Source organism: Rhincodon typus, chromosome 16 (assembly GCF_021869965.1).
Source record: "Rhincodon typus isolate 14 chromosome 16, sRhiTyp1.1, whole genome shotgun sequence".
In the NCBI taxonomy this organism is placed as follows: Eukaryota; Metazoa; Chordata; class Chondrichthyes; order Orectolobiformes; family Rhincodontidae; genus Rhincodon; species Rhincodon typus.
This window is the reverse complement of record NC_063347.1, coordinates 23,101,607-23,128,136: the sequence shown is the minus strand read 5'-3', so window position 1 is coordinate 23,128,136 and position 26,530 is coordinate 23,101,607. Positions and strand designations below refer to the sequence as shown.

Here is a 26,530-nt window from a genome sequence, read left to right as displayed (position 1 = left end):
CCTCTGGCAGCATGTTCCATCTGCATGAAAAAGTTGACTTTTAGGTCCCTTTTTAAATCGTTTCCCTCTCACCTTAAATCTATGCCCTCTAGTTTTGGACTCACCCACCCCTGGGAAAAGACCTTGCCTGTTCACCCTATCCAAGCCCCTCATGATCTTTTAAACCTCTAGAAGGTCACACCTCAGCCTCCGACGTTCTAGGGAAAGTAGCCCCAGCCTATTCAGCCTGCCCCTATAGCTCAAATCTGCCAACCCTGGCAACATTCTTGTAAATCTTTTTCTGAACCCTTTCAAGTTTAATAAATCTTTCCTATAGCAGGGTGACCAGAATTGAATACAGCATTCCAAAAGTGGCCTAACTCATGTCCTGTACAGCTGCAACATGACATCCCAACCCCTGTAATTAAAGCACTGACCAATAAAGACAAGCATACCAAACATTGTCTTCACTATCCTGTCTAACTGTGACTTCACTTTCAAAGAACTATGAATCTGCACTCCAAGATCTCTTTTGTTCAGCAATACTCCCCAGGACCTTACCATTAAGTGTACAAGTCCTGCCCTGATTTGTCTGTCCAAAATGTGGCACCTCACGTTTAACTGGATTAAAACTTCATCTGTCACTCCTTGGCGCATTGACCAATCTGTTAAGATCCCATTGTACTCTGAGGTAACCTTTGCTGTCCACTACACCAATGTTGGTGTCATCTGCAAATTTACTAACCATACCTCCTATATTCACATCCAAATCCATTTATATAAATGACAAAAAACAGCACACAGAAATACATTATTTGAATACACCAGCATTTCCCAATCTTTCACCATTTTTAAAACAGTCTTCTGTTCTATTTCCCAACGCAGTATAATGTGAATGTTATATTCCTGCACACTTGCTGAACCTGCATGTATGTTTTGGAAGGACTTTACATCCTCCTTGCAGTTTACTTTCCCAGCTAATTTTGTCATCAGACTTTGATGTATTACATTTGATATCCTCATCCGAGTCATTTCATAAAGCTTGTAAATAGCTGAAGAGCAATCACTGATCCTTGTGTTACCACACTAGTTAAGCTTGCTAACAAATGAGTCATTTGTTCCTACTGCTTTCTGGATGTTAACCAATGAACCCTAATTTTGTATAAAAATCCTGTTACCTTCTGACTGCTTTCTGAAAATACACATATACTCAATCACCCGAATACCCCTGCACTATGCTGTTAGTTACAACCTCAAGAAGTTTTAGCAGATTTCCCAAGCACTGTTTTGTTTTCATAAATCAGTATCGCCTCTATTATGGCTAAGTGTCTTTATATTGGGTGTCCTTTATTAGATTCTTGTGTTTCCCTAATACAGATTTGAAGTTAATTCACAGCCTCCTGATTTCTGTCTCCTTCCTTTTTCTTGAAAAGCATGGCTACTTTTCTATCTTTGATTCTATTGAAACAGCTAGGAAATTCTGAAAAATCTAGTCCATGGGATTTGTCATTTAATTTTAATAAGATAAATTCTCTTGAGTTTATAAAATTCTGTCCGTGTCTTAAGTTGCCAAAGTGTCATTCCTGTGCTCACTGGTCAATATTATCTCTAACGCAAGCAACATATTCTCCATTCTTGTCTTCAAATGCCTCCATGGCCTTGCCCCTTTCTATCAGCGCCATTATTCCAATGTTGATGGCCATGCATTCAGTTGTCCAAACCCTGGAATTCCCTCCACTCCTCTTCCACACTGCCTCGTTTTAAGTTGCACCTTTAAAACCTATTTTGTTGACCAGGTTTTTTGATTATATGACCTAATGTCTCTTTGTCGTACATTGATTGATTATGCTAAAGTGTAGTCCCTTGGGGCAATTCATTGCTTTCAAGTTGCAGTACAAATATAAATAATCTACTGCAAAGTCAGAAACAAAGTATTAGTTTATAAAAACTGCCATTTATTAATTTTCCTGCCCTGCTTCTCATGGGCCAATTCAGCTTTGGTATTCTCTTTCCATAACCTGATAGAAATGTTTTCGAATGTTTTTACATCTCTATCTAATTTGCTGTTGTAAGCTTTTTGACTTTTTTTTTTCTTTTGTTTCCTTGCAAGGAAATTATGTTGTACTTGGTTACGCAAGTGTCAATCCAAAGTGTCTGATCATCACCTGTTGACCTTGATGTTAAGGTCATTGCAGAATTTCCCACTACTATACAATATCCTGGGTGGTTATCATTGATTAGAAACTGAACTGGATCGAGCCATATAAATGGTGCTATGATAAGAGGAGGTCAGAGACTTGGAGGTCATGTGGTAACTCTCCACATGTCGGTTTGCCAACTATAAAGGGGCAAGTTGCGTGGATGATGGCAGGTCCAAAACATCAAGCTGAGTGTTTATTCAGGAAAAATCAGCCACCTTAATTGGCACCATATCTTCCACCTAGCCAGCACTGCTCACATCCTGTGGTAATTTTCCACAGGAAATCTTCCTAGATATGGGTCAGGTGCCACAGGATTGAAGGTCTGAATATTTTACCAATGTTTACAACGAGATGAGCCAAATAATTAGAGATTGGCCAGTCTGACTTTGACTGAATTTTTATTAGACTTAATCCTGAGGGATGAGGGGAAAACTGTGTAACTTAGCTTAATTAGGAATGATTTTAACAGAAGGTCATGTCTTATGAAACTTTTGAGGAAGACGAGGATTGAGGAGGATAATGAAGTGGATTTTAGTATGCTTTTTTTCAAGGCTCCACATAGCAAACTAGTCAAAAATAAAGCCCGTGGGTTACTGGGGAATGATGCATGTTGGATCCATAATTGGCTCTGACAGGAAACAAAAGGCATTGGTAGTAGTATGTTTTTGCAAATTGAAAAGTTTCCAGTGATTGGTGTTCTATAGGGCTCTGTGTTGGCTCTTGCAATGTGTTTTGAGTGTTAATAGTTGAACTTAAATCTGGGAAGCATGACTGGGGAAATATGCAGATGACAAGTTCCTTATTATAGTCATTAGCAAGGAAATGAGTCAACTCCAATGAACTCGGTGGTTCACTTATGTGGACTGAAAAGTTGTGAATGAAATTAGTCTCAAGGTAATACATTTTGGGGAGAACAAAGCAAGAGAATACACAATAGATGGAGTGATAGTGAGAAGGTTAGAGGAAAGCGGAGATCCTGGATTATGTTCAGAAGTCCTCTGAGATGGCAGTGCTCGTGAATAAGGCATATAGAATACTTTCCTTTTTATTGGAGGAGGTATAGAATACAAAAGCAGATTTAATACTAGAAAGTGTATAAAACTTTGGTTAGGCCAGAGCTGGAATTTTGTATACAGTTCTGATCATCACTTTAGAGGAGGTATTTACACTGGAAGATGCAGGGGATTCGCATGAATGTTGCCAGGGCTTGAAATTGGCAGCTGAGGAAAGATTGGGTTGTTTTTCCCTAGAACTGAGAAGGCTAAAGGATGATATAATTTAGGTGTATAAAATGGAAGGGCCTGTATAAAGAAGACTGGAAAGATCTTTTTCCCACAGTAGAGAGGTCAGTGATGAAAGGATACAGATTTTGAGGTCATTGGTCAAAGGATAGGAGAAAGCTTCTTTTCACCGAGAGGGTGACAGGAGTTCTAGAATTCCATTGTAACAATTTGGTGGTTGAGGCAAAACCCTCACCTGAAGTGCTGAACTTGCAAAGCTCCAGGTACTGGAAGGTGGGATTAGAATGGTGGCTTTTTTGCTTTTGGCTGGCGTAGACATGGGCTAAATGCCCTGTTTCTCTTTCTACTTTTCTATGGTTTGAATGAATAAATACAAGGTCTTTAGTTATATTCGAAATTAGGATCTTGCCAATGACTCAAAATATAAAGTTCAGTGTTGTGTTCATTCTTCTCCAGTGTTTTGTTTTTAATATACACGTTAATTCATCTTGTCTAAGTGTGCAGTGCTAGATCTACAATAGCTTGTTATTAGTTTAGTTTCTTGGCATACTGATCTAGATAACTACTTGATTATATTCTACAAACTCTTAGCAACAACATTTGCAGTAGTGGTGTAACCTAAATGAGAACAAAATTCGTTGATCACGGTTGCCGTTCTTATATTTGTAAGTACTTTTCTCATTATATTTATTGCTGGAGACCTGGAAGTATTCCCACCAATAACTTTGTCCCTTGTTTTTCAATGTTTTGGCCAAAATTATTCTGCAAATATTTAATTTTCTGACTTAAAATCCTTTCCATTCTACTGTCTTTATCCCATGTTTTTGTCAGGGTAATGTTTGCTTTTCCATTTTGCTCATCTCCAAGTCATGTCCTGGAATGTTGAATTCTTAACTTGGTCACTTCAGAACATTTTTTTAAATGGCTATCAGATTAAATCCATTTGTTGTCTACATTATGCATTCATCTGTTGTGAATGCTTTACACATGCAAATATGCCTTGAGCCTTAACTTGTTCTGATATAGCTCCTGATGTCACCCTCATCACAAATGCCTTTCATTTCTGATGTTCCCTGACACATTCTGCTTATTTCTTCCGTAAATCACTACTTTGCTCAACAATTTTATCAACTATCTCATTGCCTTTAAATTTGTCCTTTCCTGACACCTTCCAATCACTTTTTCTTAAGGCACCTGGCCTTGTCTCTTTAAAGCTGTAATTATTTACCTTTCCAGGACATTGATACCAGACTGGTCTAAGTGAAGCCTGCCTCAAACAAAGAGATCCTTTTGAGTATGGGTGCCAGTACCCCAAGAGTCAAAACCCATGACAACTCCTGCCTGTCGCTCTATTTCCAAAATGCATTTTATTTTCAAATTTGTTTATCTCCTGCCAACTTGTGTGTTATTTCGGAAACAACCCAATGATTCTGCATTTCAGTTTTGATCAGAGCTCCTCATCCTGTCAGTAAGACCTTTTTTTTTTGTTTTTCTGTTCTGCTGATATTATTAGTTCCTACGTGGACCATAACAATCCTAGAATAATTGCAGCAAAAAAAGGCCATTTGACTCGCTGTGTACACCTGCTAGGCTCTGTAACAACATAGTTGTTCCCATGGGCCTTGCAATTTATTTCCTTTCCTTCAAATAATTATCCCCAATCCCATTTTGGAAGCCATGGTTTAATCTGCCTCCACTTTACACTAATTGTGTTTAAAAAAAATTCTGAAATAACTCCACAGAGGCCAGTATCTTATCACCAATCACCCTTTATTTACATGTGGAGAATTTTTGACACTGATCGAGCTCTGAGTGACCAGGATGTCAACACACCTCTTTTTATCTATCAGCCAGGGCACTCTGGACCAGATTAATAGCCCCAATCAGGGAACTCATTCTGAGATCCAACTGGCTAACGTGGTCACAGTCACTACAGTTTTTTGATTCTTTTCACTTCTGGTTACCAATCCCTTAAATCGCTGAGTTCTGGTTCTTGACCCTTCCATTAATGGGAACAATTTAGTCCTATCTATTCTGTCTAGGGACCCCAACATTTGGAACATCTCTATCAACTCTCAGCCACATTCTCTAAGGAGAGCAATCATAACTTATGTAATCTTTGTAGCTGTAGTCCTTCTTTGTTGGAACCATTCTCTTAAATGGTTTTTTTGTAAAGTCTGAATTCCGCTAATGTGCTTCCGAAAGTTTGGTGCCCAGAATTGCATGTAATGCTCCAGTTGAACTCAACAGTGTTTCATTAAAGTTTGCCATAAGCTCTCTGCTTTTGTTTCTGTATTTATTAAGCTTCAGATCCTGCCTATTTTTAACTACTTTCTCAACATGCCTGTCCACTTTCAATGTATGTAGCCCCAGCGCATGAGGGGGGAGATCTCACCCCTGGTACACTCAGATTCTTGGGAAGCAGTTGAAACTTCACCTGCAACTGCCAATGTAAATACATTTTGTTTTTAAACAGCGGGATCAAAGCAGAAAATGTAATTCTCAGCCCTTGAATGTCCTATTGAACTATGTAACACTTCGACAAAGGTTCTGTGTAAATGACACCACCTTCTAAGTCCTGTGGCAGAGATGATCATTATGTCAGTGCTCTTTGCTCATTGCATGTGAATCCTGAGTATCACACCCCAAAGCATTACTAAAGTGCTGTATTGGATGATAAACTGGATCTCAGAGGAGGATGTTGAAGGAGAGCACAGATCTACTGCTACCCTAGCCAACATACATCTCATTTGAAATACTGGTTACCAAGTCACTTAGCTTATTTGGTCTCACCAGAACTATATAACTATAGTAATGTTATTTTTGTTCTAATCTTGTGGTGATGCATTCCAGATGGGTTTTTTGTAACAACAGATATACGTTCTTCCTTGACATTTATGTACTTGGATAATCTCTTTGCTTTTCCCATTTGTAAGGTGAAATGCTGATGTCCAAAACAGGTTCCTGAGGAATCACCATTTTTACTTCTACCAAATTTCAGAATGTCCCACGTGACAAAAACCGAGTTCTGTTTCCATGCACATTGATTTGTTAACTTATAAACTTACAAGTGGTAGGAATACTAACTTCTCCCAAGACAACTTTTTCCAAGTCCTTGCTATCTCTAGCATTGATAAAGGGCTCTAAGCCATGTGTCGGAGAAGTTGCTGCAGTTTTTTTTTGTAGTAAGCTTTTCACTATTTTTTGAGTAGCAGTAGAATCCATTATAATGTGAAGCCAGGGAATTTTACAAATAGGTATTCTGCAGTGGATAAGAAGCATAAACAGCTACAGCATTAGAAAGTTTTTTTTTTATTAGATAAGTATGAGCATTGGAACAGACAATCAACTTACATTTGTCATTGTTAGGGTGCAATCTCTTGTAGCGTGGTAATTTACACAAAATAATTGCATGACTTTAGATAATTTCTGTCTCATGAAGAATGCAGCGTTTTGCTTGTTGCTTGATCAGAAGCGGCAATGTTTGATTCATATCTTTACAAAAAATCTCTGTTTGAATGACATGCTGGACTGCTTAGGTGCTATTGAAATACCATTAAAAGTCCAAATAACTTTTGGCCAGGAATGAAAATTGAATTTACACATTCACATCACTGCCAGCATATCCCTAAGCATTAAAGGGTATGTTGATATCAGATTCCCAAGTTAAAACCTTCCATTGTTAGATTCGATTATGGGCAGGGAAGCAATATATTTTTCAGAAAGATTACCTTGTGACAGCATTAGATTTTTGCAATGGATTCAAGTATGAAACTTCCACACTTGAGTTGGTAATTGCTCCTATGGTGTAATTTAGAGCAATTGTTTTGAACATTTTAACTGCTAAAAGTATGGCTACAATAACGAATTGAGCTATAGAAATGTAAGAATCAGTTTCTCTTTGTCATGTCCGAAAAACATGGGAACGTATGGAGAGAAGGCAGAGGCTTGGTATGCAATCACTGAAATACAAGTTACAAGCAAGTTGTATTGTGCTAAATATTTCGTACAGTGCATAAAGAGATGGTTGTGACACAGTAACATAGTGTGAATTCTGGAATACAATGCATGAAATGTGGTTATACTAGATTATGTAAGCTGGTAATGTGTTAAAATGTTTAATTGAATATTACAATTTGTACAGAAATAGGGCCTGATGCATTGGATTGAACTCCTGTGATATGAGTGAAATTTTAGTTAAACTGCATATTTGCTATCTTCATTGCAAAATGTAGAATTCGTTTTGGAAATGTAATAGATACTGTATGAAGACACAGCAGTTTATTTTTGGGATGATTGGAAAGGATACAAATGCTTTGATTAGTTGAATCTGTTCAAAATCCAATTCTATGCAGATATAGCTCAGTTCGGAATATTTACCGAACATTGAAATTGTCAACATTTTTACCATTCTAAAGAGGTTGTTTTTCTGATGGAAAAACAACATTTTAGTGTACCTAATGAAAAGATGCTTCAAAGGCAAGTCTGATAATAAAGAAACATGATAAAATCGGTCATTAAATCACATCGAGGTTTTCCCCCATAAACAATCAGATTGCTAATTATGGAGCTTTCGCTGTAGATCAATCTAAGATTATAATCTTTATTAACTTCACTGTTGGGTCAAAATTCTGGAACTCCCTTTCTTTCAGCACAGAGGACTACAGCGAAGTTGGTTGCAAAAACAATACACAAAACAAATCCGTGAGAGCATTCAGTTATGTGCAAATTGTCCTGAAGATTAGTTTGTGACCATGTTCAAGTATGAATTGCAACAGCACCGATAGAGAAGCTTATAATAAATTATTTGAAGCTTAGCATCATTGAATCTCTTGCATCACCCCATCCTTTTCCTTTATAACTCCATGTCCTCCCCATTCATTTTCATGAGCTTATCCCTCATGTGAAAATGAAATATCCAAGCCACGATACCTTCCCTGTATAGTGACTAATCTTCCATTTCACTGCTTAAGGAATAAATCTTCTCCCTTGCCTTGCATGTGACTAAGCTACTGTACGAAACTTCAAGCCAAGCATTTAAGTTTACATTCAACTTTGAGTTTCAAATTTTAAAAGTCAAACCGTTTACAATCTATTTGGGTTGGGCAAATGTTCAAACGAAATGTTGGTTCTTTGGCATTGATTTGTGTGAAATTTTCACCCTGGGAAACTTTGGGTAGGTAAAAGACGCAGATGTTGAAACAGTGTACAGGTGTAAAGAAGATGGATTCTACCTCTCGGGTAATGCAAGCCTAATTGGGTCTGTTTCCATGTTGTATGGCTCTTCAGTCCAACCAGTCCGTGCCAACTACACTAGTTCCACCTGCCTATGCTTAACTCATGGCCCGTCCAAACCTTTCCTATTCGTGATCGTATCCAAATGTCTTTTAAACATTGTAACTGTGCCTGCATCCACCACTTTGTGTGGCGGTTCATTCTACACTTCTTGTTAAAAAAGGAAAGCTGCCCTCATGTCCCTTTTTTTATTTTTTGAGATCTTTCTCCTCTCCCCTTTAAAAACATGCCCTCTAGTTTTGAACACCCCCACCACAGGGAAAAGATCTTTTTAGCTGTTCACCTTATCTATGCCCCTAATGACCTTTTATAAACCTCAATAAGGTCATCCCTCAACCTCCTACGCTGCAGTGAAGAAAATCCCAGTCTTTCTAGTCTTTTTTTTATATCTAGAATCCTGTATTCCCAGCAACGTGCTGGTACATCTTTTTTGAGCCCCCCCCCCCAGTTTAATTATATCCTTCCTACAGCAGGGCAACCAGAAAATGTTCGAAGCTAGTTAGATTAAACCTAGCTTTGCCAAAATTAATTTTATTACTGGCTTGATCCATTGTCTTTACCAGTTAGTGAATTGAGTTTCTTTTATTCCAGAAAATGAACAATATAAATAAAATTAAAGAGCTCTCTGTCAATTATCCTTATGTATTTGCAAGCTTAAAATGCAAGATTTTGGTTTGTAAGATCAAAAATATCTAACAATGTGTTGTTCATTTGCTATTTAGGCAGTCACAATTTTATACATTGGGTGAAAGAAAAATTCTGTTGAACTGTCAAACATGCCCACAAAAGCATTGTGTTTTTTAGTTTTGCTAACTATGTTTGGCAAATTTTATGACTGCAACCTAAAATTCATCAGGATCAATTTTATTTACCGTCAATGTAAATCATGATTGGGGTTCTAATCACTTAAGAGAAGGTTAAAAAATTTTATGATTGGTGCAGAGTCTTAATTAAATCCAGTGTAAGGAATGTATTTTTTAAATGGCCATAAAGTGACAGGATTGCTGGGATAGAACAGACCATAATGAGGTAGGATAATAAATGCTGGAACCACTTGGTATACCTTTTTCCCCAATGTCTGTAGCAATGAGTGAGGGAACTGGCAAGCATAAAAACCATAAACTGAAGGGAAAATTTAAAAAAAAAAAAGGGCTCAGGAGAAAAAATAAAAGTAAACACACATTTCCCTTCAAGCTGATGGTCTTTCTTCTTTAGAACATTAGTAGAAGCAGGACTAGGCCTTTCAGCCCTTCTAGCCTACCTTGCCATTCATTAGGATCATGTCTGATCTGACGTTCCTCATCCACTTTCTTGCCCTTTTTCCCCATATCCCTTCATTCCCCTATTGACCAAGACTTTTTATTTATCTCAGCCTTAAGTATACATAAGGACTCTGACACAGTTCTCTGAGACAAGCAGTTCTAAAGATCCGACATTCTGAGGGGAAGTAATTCCTCCTCGCCTCAGTTTTAAATTGGCACCCCTTTTCTTTGGCGACTGTGCCATCTGGCCTTATGTTCCTCCTCAGGAGAGTCATCTTTTTCCAGCATTTACCCCATCGGGCCCCTTAAGAATCTTGTACGTTTCCACGAGATCACCTCTCGTTCTTCTAAACTCCAATAAGTAGAGTCCCCATCAGCTTAGCCTTTGATCATAACACAATTCCCTGCATTTGCAAGATCATCCTACTGAACGTTTTCTGAACTGCCTCCAATGAAATAATATCTTTCCTTTAAGGTGACCAAAACTACCCAGTAGTCACACCAACACCAGGTACAGTTGCAGTATGATTTCCACACTCTGAAACTGCAAACCCCTTGAAATAAGGGCCAACATTCCATCAGTCTTCCTGAGTACTTGCTGTGCTAAAGTATCCTGAAGTCCCTTTTGTGTTGCAGCTTACTGCAATTTTTCTCCATTTCTTTTGTCCTCCCAAATGAACATGTTCCCATTTTCCCACACTATACTCCATTTGCCAACTTTTTGCCTACTTAACCTGTCAATATCTCTCTGTAAACTGCATGTAACTCCCATGCAACTTGCCTTTCCACCTATTTGTGTTGTCTGAATGTGACTGTAGTACATTTGCTTCCTTTCTGTAAGTCAGTAATGTACATTGTAAACTGTTGTAGTCCCAGCACTTATGCCTGTAGAACTCCACAGGTTAACTTTTTAAAAAAAAAAAAAAACCTTTATCCCCACTGCTCTTTCCCACCCATTAGCCATTTCTCTATCCATGCCAAAATGCTGCCTCCAATATCATGTCCTATTATCTTGGACTTAACCTTTTGTGAAGTACCTTGTCAAGTGCCTTCTGAAAGTCTAAATACAGCACATTTTCTGCTTCCCCTCTATTCTCCACCCCCCAATTTTTAATGAAGGATTGTACCTGTGTTTTCAGATTTCCAGCATTGGTAACTTTTTTTTGTTTGCTTACTAAATCCAACAGATTTAAAACAGCTTCTACCCCATTTTCATCAGACTTATGAACAGACCTTTCATTAGGGTTGATTTTTCTCTGCACCTTCACTGTAGCTGTAACACCATATTCTGCATTCCGTTCCTTTACCCTGATGTATTTATGTAAACTTTGATTTGTCTGGTTTGTGCACAAAACAGTGCTTTTCACTGTATCTCAGTAAATGTGCCAAAAATCAGATCAAATCAAATCAATCAGATGATTTCAGAATTACCTAATTCTGAATGTTCTTTGGACATTTAATATTTAAACTCATAGGAAATTAAGATAAAAGTTAGGAATGCTGTAATAGTGGATTTGTACAAATTATAGTTTGGCTTATTCACCAGTTTTCTGCATGCTCTGAATTTAAGGAATGATGTGTTGTAAACAAATGATTTGTAAGTTTTTTTTCTTTCCCAATGAAGCTAATGCTGCTGTTCCAAATATAGCTCTACTTACATCTTGTTTTTAGTTTTTTTTTGCTTTGGGTATGGATTTCAAAAAAATGTGCTCAGTGACCTCAGAAGTCCTTGTCTTCCTGTAGTGTTCTAATGAAGCTCAACGAAGACACCTCAACTTCTTAATTGGCACTTTTTTAACAACCTTCTGGACTTGAGTTTGAGTTACAAAAATATTCAAATCGCCGCTCCCATTTCTCTTTTCATTGCAGGTTTATTTTTACTCTTGTTTCTCTTTTATTTTCCTTTCACTCAGTGGCTGTTTTTGATGCTACCAGTAACCTGTCTCTTTGCATCAGTATCACTCCCATTGGCCTTGCTCCACAACTCTTCTGTCTTTCCCCCTATCTTAAGCCCTCCGATTGATTCCCCTTTTTTTCTCCTCTTATCTTGCCCTACCATTTTTATATTTGTCACTTCATTTTCTACTGATTGTAACAAGGTTAGCCAGCTGGACCTCATAATCTGGTCCCATCAAAAAGCCCTGGCTGACACAAAAGGTTTTAGTGTCAGGGATACTGACGCTCTGGTGACTGACTCTGTATGAGGCAGCACTGTAGTGAAGAAGTGTTCATGTGTAAATTAAGGATGACTTAGTGTTTGGATACTGGCTTCTATAGAGCAATTTCGACTGCAGTTGACATTAAGAAAGGATTGACGGCCAGATCAGTAAATGTAACAAGTTGATCTTGCGTTAGACTGTTTTAATTGAACCTGGTATTCCTGTAAAATCACTTCATTTGTGCATTGTGGGATATACTTGACCAAATCAATCTCCTCCTAGTTTTTCTATCTTGCCCCTTCACACAAGTATAACATCTGTGTTACTTCCATTTGAGAAAACAAGTTTTGAAGAGTATCTAATAGACTAAAAAATTTTTTTAAAAATGCTATTGCAAGTACGTGATTCTATATTGTGAAGCAATGTTTTTATATCTTACCACACTGATCATTTTTGTTTCCTATATGCAGGAATAGGAAATGCAAACTGCTTGTGACCAAGCACAATTTTAACAGAAGTACAAACTGATATTAAAGGGGACGTCTGAAACAAACTTAGGGCAAATGTTGACTTATGTTAAAGTTCACTGTTGTTCCAGGGTTTGGGTTATGCAGTGCTACTAATTCAGCTGGTCAGCATCTTGCTCCTGAATCTCCACGATCGAGGTTTAAAAATGATTCCAAGTTTTGAACGCTGCATTGATGGAAGTGTCATTTTTCAATGGAGATATTTAAACAGGGATACCTCCTGCTCGGGCAGATGTAAATGATCCTATGGCACCATTCAAAGAATAGGGACATAGTTATTTATTTTGGCCAATATCTAGTCAACATCACAATTATTTGGTCTTAAACATGTTTAACAATATGCTTTTAAAAGCATAAATTACTGGTTGAATGTTGATCTTGCTCTGTGCTGACCCAACAAAAGCAGAAGAACTCCATTTTCTGATGACTACGGATTTTGGCGTAGTCTTTTTACAACTCTGGATATGAATTCTCTTGCAAGCCAGCTGTTTAAAGGTAATTGATTTATTTTTGAGTCATGGAAATTGAAATGTTTTAACTATGTTAAATGAATACAATTGACTTTACAAGAACTTGAAATAATGAACAAGCCTAAAATGTTTGCAGGGACTCTCTGGCTATGGTGCCAGAGTTCAAACAGCGCAGTGGAAATTAAACTCATTAAACATTTTCTCCAAGGAAGTGAATAAAAGTGACGTTGGTATGGATCATCGCTCTGCAGGTGACCAATTACTTTTTTTTACTTTGACTTATTTATTTATTGGAATGCAAATTATTTCAATAATAGTCATTTGACCACTCTTCTGCATGATTTCAACACTTTATGTTCAGTTCAAATCAGTTAAAGTAAGGTACAATTAGTCATAAGTCTAGCAGCATTCAATGAGAGAGAATCCAAGTTAACTTTTTCTGCCTGTGCACTTTGTATTATTAATTCTGTTTTTCACTCATCTGATCTGATGAGCATTTCCAGCATTTTGTTTTAAAATTCCAACTTTCTGACATCTGTAGTAGTTTGCTTTTTTTTTGTTTGACTTGCTATGGTATTTTGTTTCTAATGATTTGCCTCCACTGTTTGACCATAACCTTGAAGTTTGTTTTCGGAATTGCTCTCTCATCGCAGGATCCTGTTTTAAATTTTGCTGCCTTCAGTTTGTCATAGTAATTACAAGAAGTGTATCCCTCGATCCACTTTGTGATGTCCCATCTATTTTGTGCTTCTTTCTTGGTAACCTGATTCTCCTAGATCTGTTAGTTGCAGTGTACCAACGTATTTTCCACTCCACTTCTGGTGGCACTCTGAAATCTGACATTCAATATGAGCCCTTTTGCTTTTGCAAGGATTGATAAAAAATCATTTGTCCACTGGATTTACCAAAAGCCTTTCCCGCCCATGGTATGGATTACAATAAATTAACATAATGTTCAATTAAAGGATAATGGAGGTACACAAACCCCATAATTCTTCAAAGTAAAACCTCTTATAATATACTTATTGTATTTTTTATTCATTTCAGGATCTTTTCTCATTTGTGCTGAGTAAAGCTGATCCTAGTTGGGAATGGTTGGGTTAGAGTATAAAAAAAGCTGGGATACAGTTATCTATTATGAAAAATGCTTATGTTGGCTGAGGATAGGACCTAGGCTTATCTTGATGCCCTTTTCTGTTAAACAACTTACTTATGAAGCAGCGACCTGTGCAAAGTACCAGAAGGTGACCAGTGCTGCGGAAATAGTATCCCACACATTTGGAACAACATGAAGCTGAAATAGCAAACATAACATTTAGAAATTATTGAACCATTTTCTTTGCTTGTCTTTTTGTTAAACTGTGGTCACTTTCTAAACACAAGTTGTTAGTTGTCAAATTGAAAGAAATTACTGTGAATACCTAACATTTAAAATGTAATTAAAATTACTAATGGCTGTGTTTCCTGGTCATTAATCTCCGCAAATATATTTTTTCTGGGTAAGAAGAGTAATGGAAGGGGATGACAAAATAAGTGAAAATATGGATCATTCAATCAATGCCAATTCAGCAGTAACAGCTATGCTGTCTGATAAATGAAAATAGATTTAAACAAGTGTGTTGAACAGCCCTCAACATCAATAATACAAGCCCAGCAATTTGACTGTTTTCTTGATGAAAACTTCAGGGAAATAGAAAATCCCTGAAAGGTGCTTTGCATTATTTTTAGTCTGAGGCTTCTGCCAAATTTCATACATTTTGGTTTGGAGTTTGAAATTAAATGAGTGAAAAATATTAAATTGAACAATGCCAGAGTTTTGGGATTGGTTATTTATGTGCAGAAATTATTTAAAACAGCAGCGTGATTTAAAATAAGAGCAGAAAGTGCTCTAGAATCTCAGCTAGTCTTAAGCATCTGCTGAGAGAGAGAAGCTGAGTTAATGCTTTGAGTCCATTGACAACTCTTCAGAACGTTGTTTCAAGACTGTTGGAAGCATAGTGGTAACGTAAGTCACCTAGAAATCTTAGTAATGCCCAGACAAATGATTTGAAGACTACTTTAAGTTCCACCACTGAATAAACCTGGAATAAAATAAAACTCACCTCAGTAATAATTTATTAATATTATCAGATTGTTGCAAAATGCCAGTCTGGTTCATTAATGTCCTTGAAGGAAGAAAATTTATACTTGTAATTCTACGCAGTGTGGTTGACACTGATATGCTACATGCTATCAAGTCTCGGGAGCATCAGATCACAGAATTAGGCACCACGTGGCCTTCTGTGGTTCAGGAAGGCAACTCGCCACCACCACCAGCGCATATCAAAGGCACCTGGAGATGGGCACGAAAGGCTGACCTTGTCAGTTGTGCTGAGTCCTGGTTGAAAAGAAATGAAACAAAGAAATATTTGCTGTCCAAAACTGCTTTTTTAAATACAAGAACTGGAGATAGAATCAAAAAAAGTATTGCATTAATGGTTATTGAGGAAACGTATAAAAAGGGGGAACAAGCACAATATATCTACATACTAGCACTCACTCCTTTCCTTCAAGAATACGTTAAGTATGGCTGTACAAGATATGTGCCAGGAATATTTTGGAATCACAGAATCACAAGTGTTGTATTGCAGAAGGAGGCCATATGGTCCATCGTATCGATACCAGCTCTTCAAGCGTGCATCACTTTTTGTGCCAATTTCCTGCTTTTTTCCATATCCTTGTGCGTTATTTCTATCCAAATTATCATCCAGTGCTCTCTTAAATCCATTAATTGAACATGCTTCCACATTTCCAGACACACCATTCCCTAACTACTTGCTGTGTAAAATTGTTCTCCTCATTTGCTCCTTTTTGGAAGTTCTTTACTGCTGTGGGTTGTGTAGAAGTATGAATTTGGAGATATTTCTTTCATGTTTTGAAGTGGGAATATGCATTGGGGCAGGACGAGGAGCAAAGTTAATCTTGGCCCCACCTGGTTCCCCACCACCAACCGTTTTGCTTCTCTAATATTCAGTGGTGTCAAACGTTACCTTTTTGTGCTGTCACTTGAATTGGCAACTTATTAGCTGTACAAATACGTGATTGGAGGCTTACTGGTGAGTCAATATCCTCATTTGATTTCTGTCCTGATTTAAGCCTCAGCACTTGTTACACTATTATGCCCCTTTAACGCCTTTATGTAACTGCAGTTACATAATGTTATATTCCCTCACTGCCTCCATAGTTGCTAAAATCTCACCCTATCCCTGTTGCTTTTTTAATGGTTTAACCCTTTAATACTGCTTCTCATAATGGACTTTTGTTTTTGGAATGTATTTATGGTTGTGGGAGAAAATACTTCTGAATTTCAAAGAATAAAGATTTTAAACAAAGTGGTTGAGCCCTTGCCCTACTGTAATGTCCTTGGTAAAAGATGGTGAATGAAACTTTTTGGGAGAAGTGGCTGCCGAACATTGACCGAAAGGTGTAGAGGCTCAATGAGCTGTCCAAAGAACAGGAGCAACGGTGAGGAGGAGGACCTAGAAAAATGTTTAGCGAAATGTTAATGTGAGGCAGAGAGTGTGAAACTGCTTTGCATAATGTAGGATAATCATCTAGCTACGACTTCCCCTCCCATTTTCATCCCCCTTACCCAACTGGCACCCTACACCCCTGACGCGCCTGGCATTCAACACACTTGTTTTTGCCCCTTATCTCCTTCCTCTTCTACCCCCTTACCCACCTCCATGCCCTATCTCTTCCCCCCACCCAAACAACCTGGTGCCCTACCCTCCCTGGATTCTAACACACGTGGTTTGACTGGAGCTGTTAAAGAGGCTGTCAGGAATTTTTTTAAATTTCAGAATATGGCAGATGAATGCTGTGAAAAGATGTAGTTTGCCTTCCTATGACACTTTTTTGTAGCACAAAACTATCCTTGTACATTTCTGAAGGTCTTAGTGGATTCTCCTGTTTAGAATGCAAAATTCTCTTTAGTTCTAAACAAAAATTGTCAGTCTGCATGAGATTGCTGCTCCTTGGAAATTTTGGTCCAAGGTTCTTGATTTCCTGTTCCAGCTGTCTGTCTTTTGTAAGATGGATAGTGAAGAAAAAAGGAAAGCGAGGTAAGTTGGCTGTGATAGACCATTTCCCAATGTAAGGTGGTTCAGTTCAGTAGGTACTTATTACAAAACCTGTACTTTGCAAAACTCCCTGGATCTTTGTAATAGTATGGGTAAAGTGGATGTTTAAAAATGTGAAGGACTATGGTGAGTGCTAGCTGTATTTGCTGTGTTTGTTGATTTGGGGCTGCAGACTATACGAAAGATATTAATTTTCTGTTGGACTGTCTGCAAGTGATATCCATATTGGCAGATCATTAACTTTTGTAAATGACACCTTGGAGCTTTGTAGGAGTATCAGTGATTGCGACAATGAATTACAGTATTGAGCTAACTCCAATACTGCATTGGAAATGACAAACAGAAATCAAAGGCAACAAAAACAAATTGCTGGAAAAACTCAGCAGATGCTGCCAGACTTGCTGAGACTTTCTAGCAATTTCTGTTTCTGGTTCTGGTTCTGGTTCTGATTTGCAGCATCTGCTGTTCTCTTGGTTTTTATACTGAAATCCAAGGGAATGGCAGGCAGTTGGGATGTATGTTATGCTGGATTAGTTGAGCCCTACTTTAAAAAAAAACTAAAACCAGACACATTCTAATGTTATTTCACTTGGGTGGTGCTCTGTAAATAACATTGCTTGTCTTAAGTGTGTTTCTTATCAAAGTTTCTTAGTTTTGAAACTAATCACAATTTCCTCTAGCTGTTTGTGATTATATATCTTCAAAAAAAGAATAAATTCTAAAATGAAGAATAATAATGAATATATGTTTTACTTCAGGTTACATCAAGTCTACTCCGATGCAAGTACTGCTAAGTGTGAACTTTGTGCAGTTATGGATAAGTTCACAATACAGGATCCTTAACTTTATAAATCAAGGCACAGAACATCAAGGATGTAAACCTCCATAAACACTGCCCAGACTTTGGCTAGGGTTATCCCACCGTAGGAAGGGTATCAAGGTATTGGAAAGGGTGCAGAGGGGATTTACTAGAATCATACAAAAGATGAGGAATTGGATTATGTGGAGAATCGAGAGAAGCTGAGATTTTGTTTTTCCCTTGGGGCTAAAAAGTTTAAGGAGAGGGTTCACCCTTTTTTTCATTGCTCAATAATTTAAGGCAGAACTGTTTGGTAACTGGGTAACCAGGAATTAAGATGACATGAAGCAAGAACCAAATTAGTATAAATGAACTTCTTTCAAGTAGTTGTGATCTGGAATCTATTGCCTGGAAGTGGGGTGCAAGCCATTTCAACAGTCCATGTGAAAGAGAATTGGATAAATAATTGAAAGAAAAAATATTACAGAGTTCAGTGGTCTTTTTTTTTGTTCATATCATTTGACTGTATAAATGATTCGTTAGTAACAATTGATTTTGAATGTTGTATTGTGAGGTTTTCTTATGGTTTGAAATCAAGACTTTGCAGCTACAATTAAGATTTCAAATATGCAGTAAGCAGACCGTCTTGCATAGCCCTTGCTAGAATGGGAAATGCTTCAACACAATGAATATTTAGTTGCATTCAATGTAACAATTATATATAGAGGGATTAAATAAATATTTAAATGTTGCTGACCATTGCCAGGTTTTCAAGTTTCTTCTTTCCCTGCTTGGCTGAACCATTTTATCACTGCCCAGTTGCCAGATTGGTGCCAATGTCACACCATACAAGATTCAGATACCAGTTAGAGATATGCTGATCTAGTCCCCCAGTTTTGATACCTTCTATGACAATTGAATTCCTTTCAAAAGTTTATCTCCTTTTTTTTAAATGAACCTCGTGAAAAGGTTTTGTATTTGGTGCATCTAGTATCTAGTTGGATCAGAGAAGATTGTCATACAGAGCCTGATTGGAAACACTTGGTAGGGGTAGATGTTCACTTTGAAAGAAAGTGCTGATGGATGTGAAGCAGTCAGTGACCAGATCACACACTCAGATTTCTGTACATTGTTGGGAAGTTCTCATGAGTATCTTTCAAAAGGAAGGACACTTTGTTGGCCAGGTGACACTCCCACATACCACATGGCCTCTCTCAGTTGCATCACTGCTGAAACTGAAGGATGGATGGCATCCAAGCCGATTACAGAAGATTTCATTAAAATCAACTCCCTTGGGCTTGCTATGAAGGCCCATTCCACTCAAACATTTTCTCAATCCATAGACAGTACAGCAGTCATGATCAAATGTATGAAGTATCCGATATTATCAGCCGAGCGCCTCAAGCAGGCAAAATGTACAAGATTAGGGAAAAGGTGATGAGTGGAGAGAAAGGAAGAGATGAGAAATTAGTTTGACAAAGCTACCATTTTGGCCATACAATTAATCTCTCTCTATTGGGAGTAGGTACCTGCAATGAATGTTATTTAATGCAATTTTGCTATTCTGAACAAGCAAGATATTTTGATTCACACTCTGCTTTGGAGTCTACATTTATAACACAGCATATAGCACAATAGTTTTCTTAAACTAATTCAACAGTGAAAGGATTTATGGTTCACACAGCTCTTCTGCAACAGATCCACAGCAATGTACGTTTTTTAAAAAGAATGATTTTATGCTTTTCCGTGGGATGTGAGCATCATTGGCAGGACCAGCTCATCACTGATTGCCCTTGAAAGTGATAACCTAGCATGTTCTAGTGCAGAAATAGAATACAACCATCAAGTCTGTACTAATTACTGCTCCACTGAGTGATTAATTCCATTCTTTGGTGCACTCCCTGTACCTTCTAATATTCATTTACCTTTTTAAAAGGATGCAAATTTCTTTTTAGAAAAGAAATTTCAACATCCAGCATAAATTCCAAATTGTCGTCACCATGTCTGTTGTTCGTTGTTTTTTAAAAAAAATCAATTCTATCTTTCCTTTTGTCATTTTGATTTATCTTGCATTTATGCCTGTGTGGCAAATGGAAGCATTCCATTAATATTTTTAAGGCCCCCAGGGTCTGTCCATACTGTGTAAACCCTCATCACTAGCAATATTGGGAAAGATGCAGTGTAACTTACTCATTTTTCTTCAGAGTGTGAATGATTAGTTTAAATACAAATGCAGCCACAGCTTGATAAAAGTCCTTTAAATTTAAAAGGTTGCTTCTCGTACATCACAACATTGACTTTATGCATATTTTAATGGTCCATGCAACCGTGCTCCGGGGTTTCTGTATTCTGTTTAAAATCTTACCATTTAAAGTGCATTTCCTTTCCCTGTTCTTTATTCCAAAATCTAGCCTTTTCAGTGAACATTGGTCTTCCCATATGCAAGTCTTTCAAAATTTACCATACTGTTCAAGTTAAAGCCATGATATTACAATTATTCCCTGATTTCCTAAATCCCAATAAGTGAAAATAAAGTTGATTTCTTATTGTGTGATACAATCATTTTGTTTTGTTTTATTTGTTTTCAGGCAGTCTTTCTCCAGCTATGACAGCTTCTAAAGTTTTTAGATAGCTTTCACAATTGAGGCCTAACTTGCCTTTAGAAGCAAAAGTTTTCTTTTGTTAATATTTCTGTGACTGGTTTTATCTTGGACTTTCACAGTACTGTTTTCGAGGTCCTGAAAGTGGGATGGGAGATTAACGGATGTCTGTCATTTAGCCCTTAAGCCAGCTCTGACTTTGAGAGATCATGGTTGATCTGTGACCTAACTTCGTACATATACCCCCTTTGGCTTTGTAATACCAGGATATCTTTGATAGATTTTTACGTGCTAATTTTTGTCTTGAAAATTCACAACTGATCTAGCATTAGTTGTCATTTGCGGAGTGGTGTTCTGAACTACTAGCACTCTCTCTCTTTCAGTTATTTTGTAAGAAAATCTTCATTTCATTCCTGAATTGCCTTATTGTGCACGATTGTTGAATGTAGGTTTACAAGAATGATACCTGGACTTTGGGGGTTAAGAAGAGATTATACAAATAAAGGTCTTGTCTTTTTTCTAAACTTGGAAGGTTAAGTGGTGATCTGATCAAAATCTTCAAGATATTAACAGGAAAAGACCGGGTAGACAAAGGTAAACGGTTTCCACTGGTTGGGGATTGTAGAACTGGGGACGTAGTCAGGGAATTGGGGCCAGACAGTTGAGGAGAGATATTAGGAAGCACTTTTACACAAACTGTGGTAAAGGTTTGGAACTGTCTTGTACACATGACAGTGGATGATGGATCAGTTGTTAATGTTTAATCTGAGAGAATTTTTTTAAGCAAAGATATTAAGGTATATGGAGTTAGCCTACAGATGAGCCATGATCTCATTGGATGGCTTGAAGGATTGAAAGGCCTATACCTGTCCCTTTATTCATCTGGAATGCTCGATGGATAAGTAAGTAAAATACTTTTATATGGATGCTGTCGATAGTATAATCATTCTTAAACCAATATATGCCACCATTTATTTGTGACCTATTCCTTTCTACATTAATATTTTGTTAAGAGTTTTCCTTTGTCTTTTCTAATCTGGCACTTCATCTAACCTGTTTTTCTTCTGAAGGCTTTTTTCAACTGATCAGATTCTTGTGTAGCTCGGTTCTAAGCTTTGAACAGCTTTCAGCTCATTAGTCATGTCTGAAAACAGTTGGTGGAGCATCTTTGATTTTAATAACTGTCATCTATTTTTGAAACAACTGGCTGTCATGCACATAGCTGAAGGATTTGTTATGTTTTGTAGTTGTGTAGCTTGCCTCATCCCTCAAATCTTTCATTTGGAAAACTTCCTGGGCTGGTCTTTACAATCTTGTACTGTTCTTTTAGTTCTTGAATAGATTTTTTTTTTAATTGTAGTTGCGTTTTCAGCTCTTACTTTCTACCTCAGTTAAATGACCCTTTTGCCAATAGATATTTTCTAATCAACCTATTTAGAAATGTTATGACATATCTCTGGATTAGTTGGGATTTGAACTGAGGCCTCTTGTCTCAAGAGATGGACACTACCACTGCACCACATGAGCCCTTAACCTTTTCCAATATGGAAGCCAGGCATATGAGATATTACCACTTCCAATACCCAAACAATAGTTATTTTGAGAAGTGGGAGCGATGAGGAAGGGATTTCTGAACTTGTATTTTGTGAACTTGAACATTAGTCAAACATTCTTTATGTATCTATTGGGTTTGTAGCCCTTAATGGTTTTCTTTACTAATGTTTTGTGAATTGCTGTTCACTGTATTGTTATCATAAATTATAATGCCAAACGAAGAAGTAAGCTAAACTTGGTTTTCCTTCCCTTTACTATTCAATATGATGGCTTGTCAGTTTATTTTTTTTCTTTCTTCCTTAAGATAACATCGGAGCCTTCTGTTTTATGGGCTTGATAATCAATTTAATAACAAGAATTCGACTTGGATTGCAAATAGTGATTTGGCAACTGCTGATCTTGACTTGCTAGGTTCCTATGTATTGTATCTTTGAAAGTGCTTGCATGGAACATTTGCTTAAATGGCCATCACCCCACCATATTAAATGGTCATATAAAAACGTTATGACATGAAAAGAGGACAACCCTGGTCAACTATTACTTGTCAAAAATGATTTTAATCTGTTTAGTCATTTTGTTGCTTGGTCATTCCACCCCTTTTCCTTCATACATTTTATCCAATTTAATCTTACATGTTGGCACATTTTAATGAGCTAAAGTTGGCATTCAAGATGGTGTAATCCATAATAGAAATAATCGTGAGACATCCTTAAGCTACAGGAAACATGGTAGCTGTACATGTTCTCAAATAATAGTTTGCTAATGATTAAATCATCATTTGGTCTTGGTGTTGGTTGTATCATAAATTTTACTAGAAAGTAGGTTCACATCACGATATTCATAGAATCATAGAACCCTATGATGTGGGAACAGGCCCTTCGGCCTGACAAGTCCATACTGACCCTCTGAGCGTCCCACCCAGGCCCATTCCCCTATAACCCACCTAATCTACACAGCCATGAACACTATGGACAGTTTAGCATAGCCAATCCACCTAGCCTGCGACAACAAGGTGCAGGGCTGGATGAACACAGCAGGCCAAGCAGCATCATAGGAGCAGAGAGGCTGACGTTTCGGGCCTAGACCCTTCATCAGAAAAGGGGGAGGGGAAGGGGGTTGTGAAATAAATAGGGAGAGAGTGGGAGAGGGATAGAGGAGAGGATAGGTGGAGAGGAAACAAACAGGTCGAAGAGGCGGGGATGGAGCCAGTAAAGGTGAGTGTAGGTAGGGAGTTAGGAAGGGGATAGGTCAGTCCAGGGAGGACGGACAGGTCAAGGGGGCGGGATGAGGTTGGTCGGTAGGAGACGGAGGTGCGGCTTGAGATGGGAGGAGGGGATAGGTGGGAGGAAGAACAGGTTAGGGAGGCAGGGACAAGCTGGACTGGTTTTGGGATGCGGTAGGGGAGATTTTGAAACTTGTGAAATCCACATTGATACCATTAGGCTGCAGGGTTCCCAAGCAGAATGAGTTTCTGTTCCTGCAACCTTCGGGTGGCATCGTTGTGGCACTGCAGGAGGCCCAGGATGGACATGTCATCTGAGGAATGGGAGGGGGAGTCGAAATGGTTCGCGACTGGGAGGTGCAGTTGTTTATTGCGAACTGAGCGTAGGTGTTCTGCAAAGCGGTCCCTGAGTCTCCGCTTGGTTTCCCCGATGTAGAGGAAGCCACACCGGGTACAGCGGATGCAGTATACCACATTGGCAGATGTGCAGGTGAACATCTGCTTGATGTGGAAAGTCTTCTTGGGGCCTGGGATGGGGGCAGGTGTAGCACTTCCTGCGGTTGCAGGGAAAAGTGCCGGGTGTGGTGGAGCTGGAGGGGAGTGTGGAGTGGACAAGGGAGTCACGGAGAGAGTTGTCCCTCCGGAAAGCAGATAAGGGTGGGGAGGGAAAGATGTCTTTGGTGGTGGGGTCGGATTGCAGATGGCGGAAGTGTCGGAGGATGATGCGTTGGATCCGGAGGTTGGTGGGGTGGTACGTGAGGACGAGGGGGATTCTTTTTTGGTTCTTATTGCGTGGACGGGGTGTGAGGGATGAGGTGCGGGAGATGTGGGAGACACGGTTGAGGGCGTTCTCGACCACCGAGGAGGGGAAGTTACGGTCCTTGAAAAACGAGGACAACTGAGATGTACGGGAGTGGAATGCCTCATCCTGGGAGCAGATGCGGCGGAGGCGAAGGAATTGGGAATAGGGGATAGCATTTTTGCAGGAGGGTGGGTGGGAGGAGGAGTATTCTAGGTAGCTGTGGGAGTCGGTGGGCTTGAAATGAATATCGGTTTCTAGGTGGTTGCCACATCTTTGGAATGTGGGAGGAAACTGGAGCACCCACAGGGGGAGGTGATGGCCTAGTGGTATTATCACTGGACTGTTATTCCAGAGACCCAGATAATGTTCTGGGCACCCAGGTTCGAATCCCACCTTGGCAAATGGTGGAATTTGCATTCAATAAATATCTAGAATTAAGAATCCATTGTTGACTGTCGGGAAAAACCCATCTGGTTCACTAATATTCCTTAGGGAAGGAAACTGCTATCCTTACCTGGTCTGGACTACGTGTGACTCCAGACCTGCAGCAATGTGGTTGACTCTTAACAGCCCTCTGGGCAATGAGGGATGGGCAATAAATGCTGCCTAACCAGTGACGCTCTCATCCCATGAATAAAGAAAACCCGGAGGAAACCCACGCAAACACATGGAGAATGTGCAAACTCCACACAGACAGTCGCCTGAGGGTAGAATCGAACCCGGGTCCCTGGTGCTGCGAGGCAGCAGTGCCAACCACTGATCCACCATGATATGCTGTGGGGTCTTGTTGTAGTAGATTGAAAATTGCAATGCTTGTTTTGTCTACCATACACACCTTGTAGCAGGTGGAGTTTGCAACCAAATTAATAAGGAAGCCTTTCTTTTATTGTGCATTCAGAATATCACAGTTCTACATCCACCGAAATCCAAAACCTGGGTGTTTTCTTTATGCATTCATCTAAAATACTTAGAAGATGTCCCCTGTCCCATAGTAGGCAATTGACTTGCAGCTTTGTATCCAAGGAAGCCAAAAAAACAGTGCTACCACTGAGCAATTCAACAACTGGTTATGCATCAAGATTTTGGTACTTTGGTACGACACCTTCAGGTTGTGAACTCGCTCCCATTTCTTCCCTTTTTTTTTTATTTTAGCTTTACCTGTTGCATTCTCTGTCACCATGTGCTCTTGCTCTCCCCTAACACTGTTTTTCCCCCATTCCAGTGGGGTCATCTGTCCTTTCCAGTTTGGCAGTTAGACACACTCACTTGTTCTGCCGTTCTCACATTCCAATTACTTAACGTGCACTATCGGCACACTTTCTCCCCCAGCACTCCACCCCTTGCTCCCCCGTCCTCCTCCCAACTATTGCATAAATGCTACCCCCTCTACGCTTGACATCAGCTCTGATAAAGAGTCCTCTAGACTTAAAACGCTTGCATGCTGTCTGTCTCTCATGCACTCACTCGATCCCTGCTCTATGGATACTGCCTGACCTCCAGTGTTTACTAGCATTTGGGTGTTTTCAGTCAAGATTTTAGTCCTTCTGATAAAATGAGATTGGCTATTAGTTAGATGTTTTGCTTTAAGTGAAAGCTCAATATGTACTCCAGACTCAACATTAGCAGAATGAAATCTGAGCATTTGCAGCTTTTTTTATTGCTAGCGCAGAACTTTCCAGTAGAAACAAGCCGTTTCTCCTCTCCCACTCACACACAAATACAAGCCGGTGTTGATTTGGTGATGAAAAGTGATGATGGTCTTGATATTTCATCAAGTTATCTGCATATTTACTCTTTCAATACAAGAATAATAATACACTGTTTTAGTGTTTAATAGGTTTTGTGTGGCAAAAGGTAGAACGTGCCTTATTGTCTATTAGCACTAAATCCCGAATGATAGTTAAGAGATACGCACAGTCTAATGAAAATATCTGTAAATTAACTGATTTCCACAAGTGTGCTGTTAACAAAATTGCCATCCTAGTTTAACTAAACTTGCTGTAAAGGTTGAGTAGATTTTCTGCTAGACCTCCAGTTCATTGATTGTAACCCTCTAGAAAGTAACTTGAAGGCTGTAGAATAGATTAAATGGCTACTGATTTGTTCCACAACAGATTGCACTTTTTCTCTAGGATGTGCGTGTCACTGGTCAGACCAACATCAGTTTCCTATTGCTAACTGCCCTTGAGAAGGTGGTGGTGAGTAGCTGCCTTGAACCACTGCAATCCATCTGGTGCCATTAATACCCAAGTGCTGTTAGAAAGACAATTCCAGGACTTTGACTTGGCAGCAGTGAAG

The 26,530-nt window shown here is 38.8% G+C and overlaps 1 protein-coding gene across 3 annotated transcripts in view; it reads left to right on the top strand.

The window, feature by feature from the left end:
* Positions 1-26,530, top strand: part of LOC109928116 (IQ motif and SEC7 domain-containing protein 1-like) — a 440,048-nt gene that overhangs the window by 22,938 nt on the left and 390,580 nt on the right. The gene's annotated exons all lie outside the window — the stretch shown is intronic.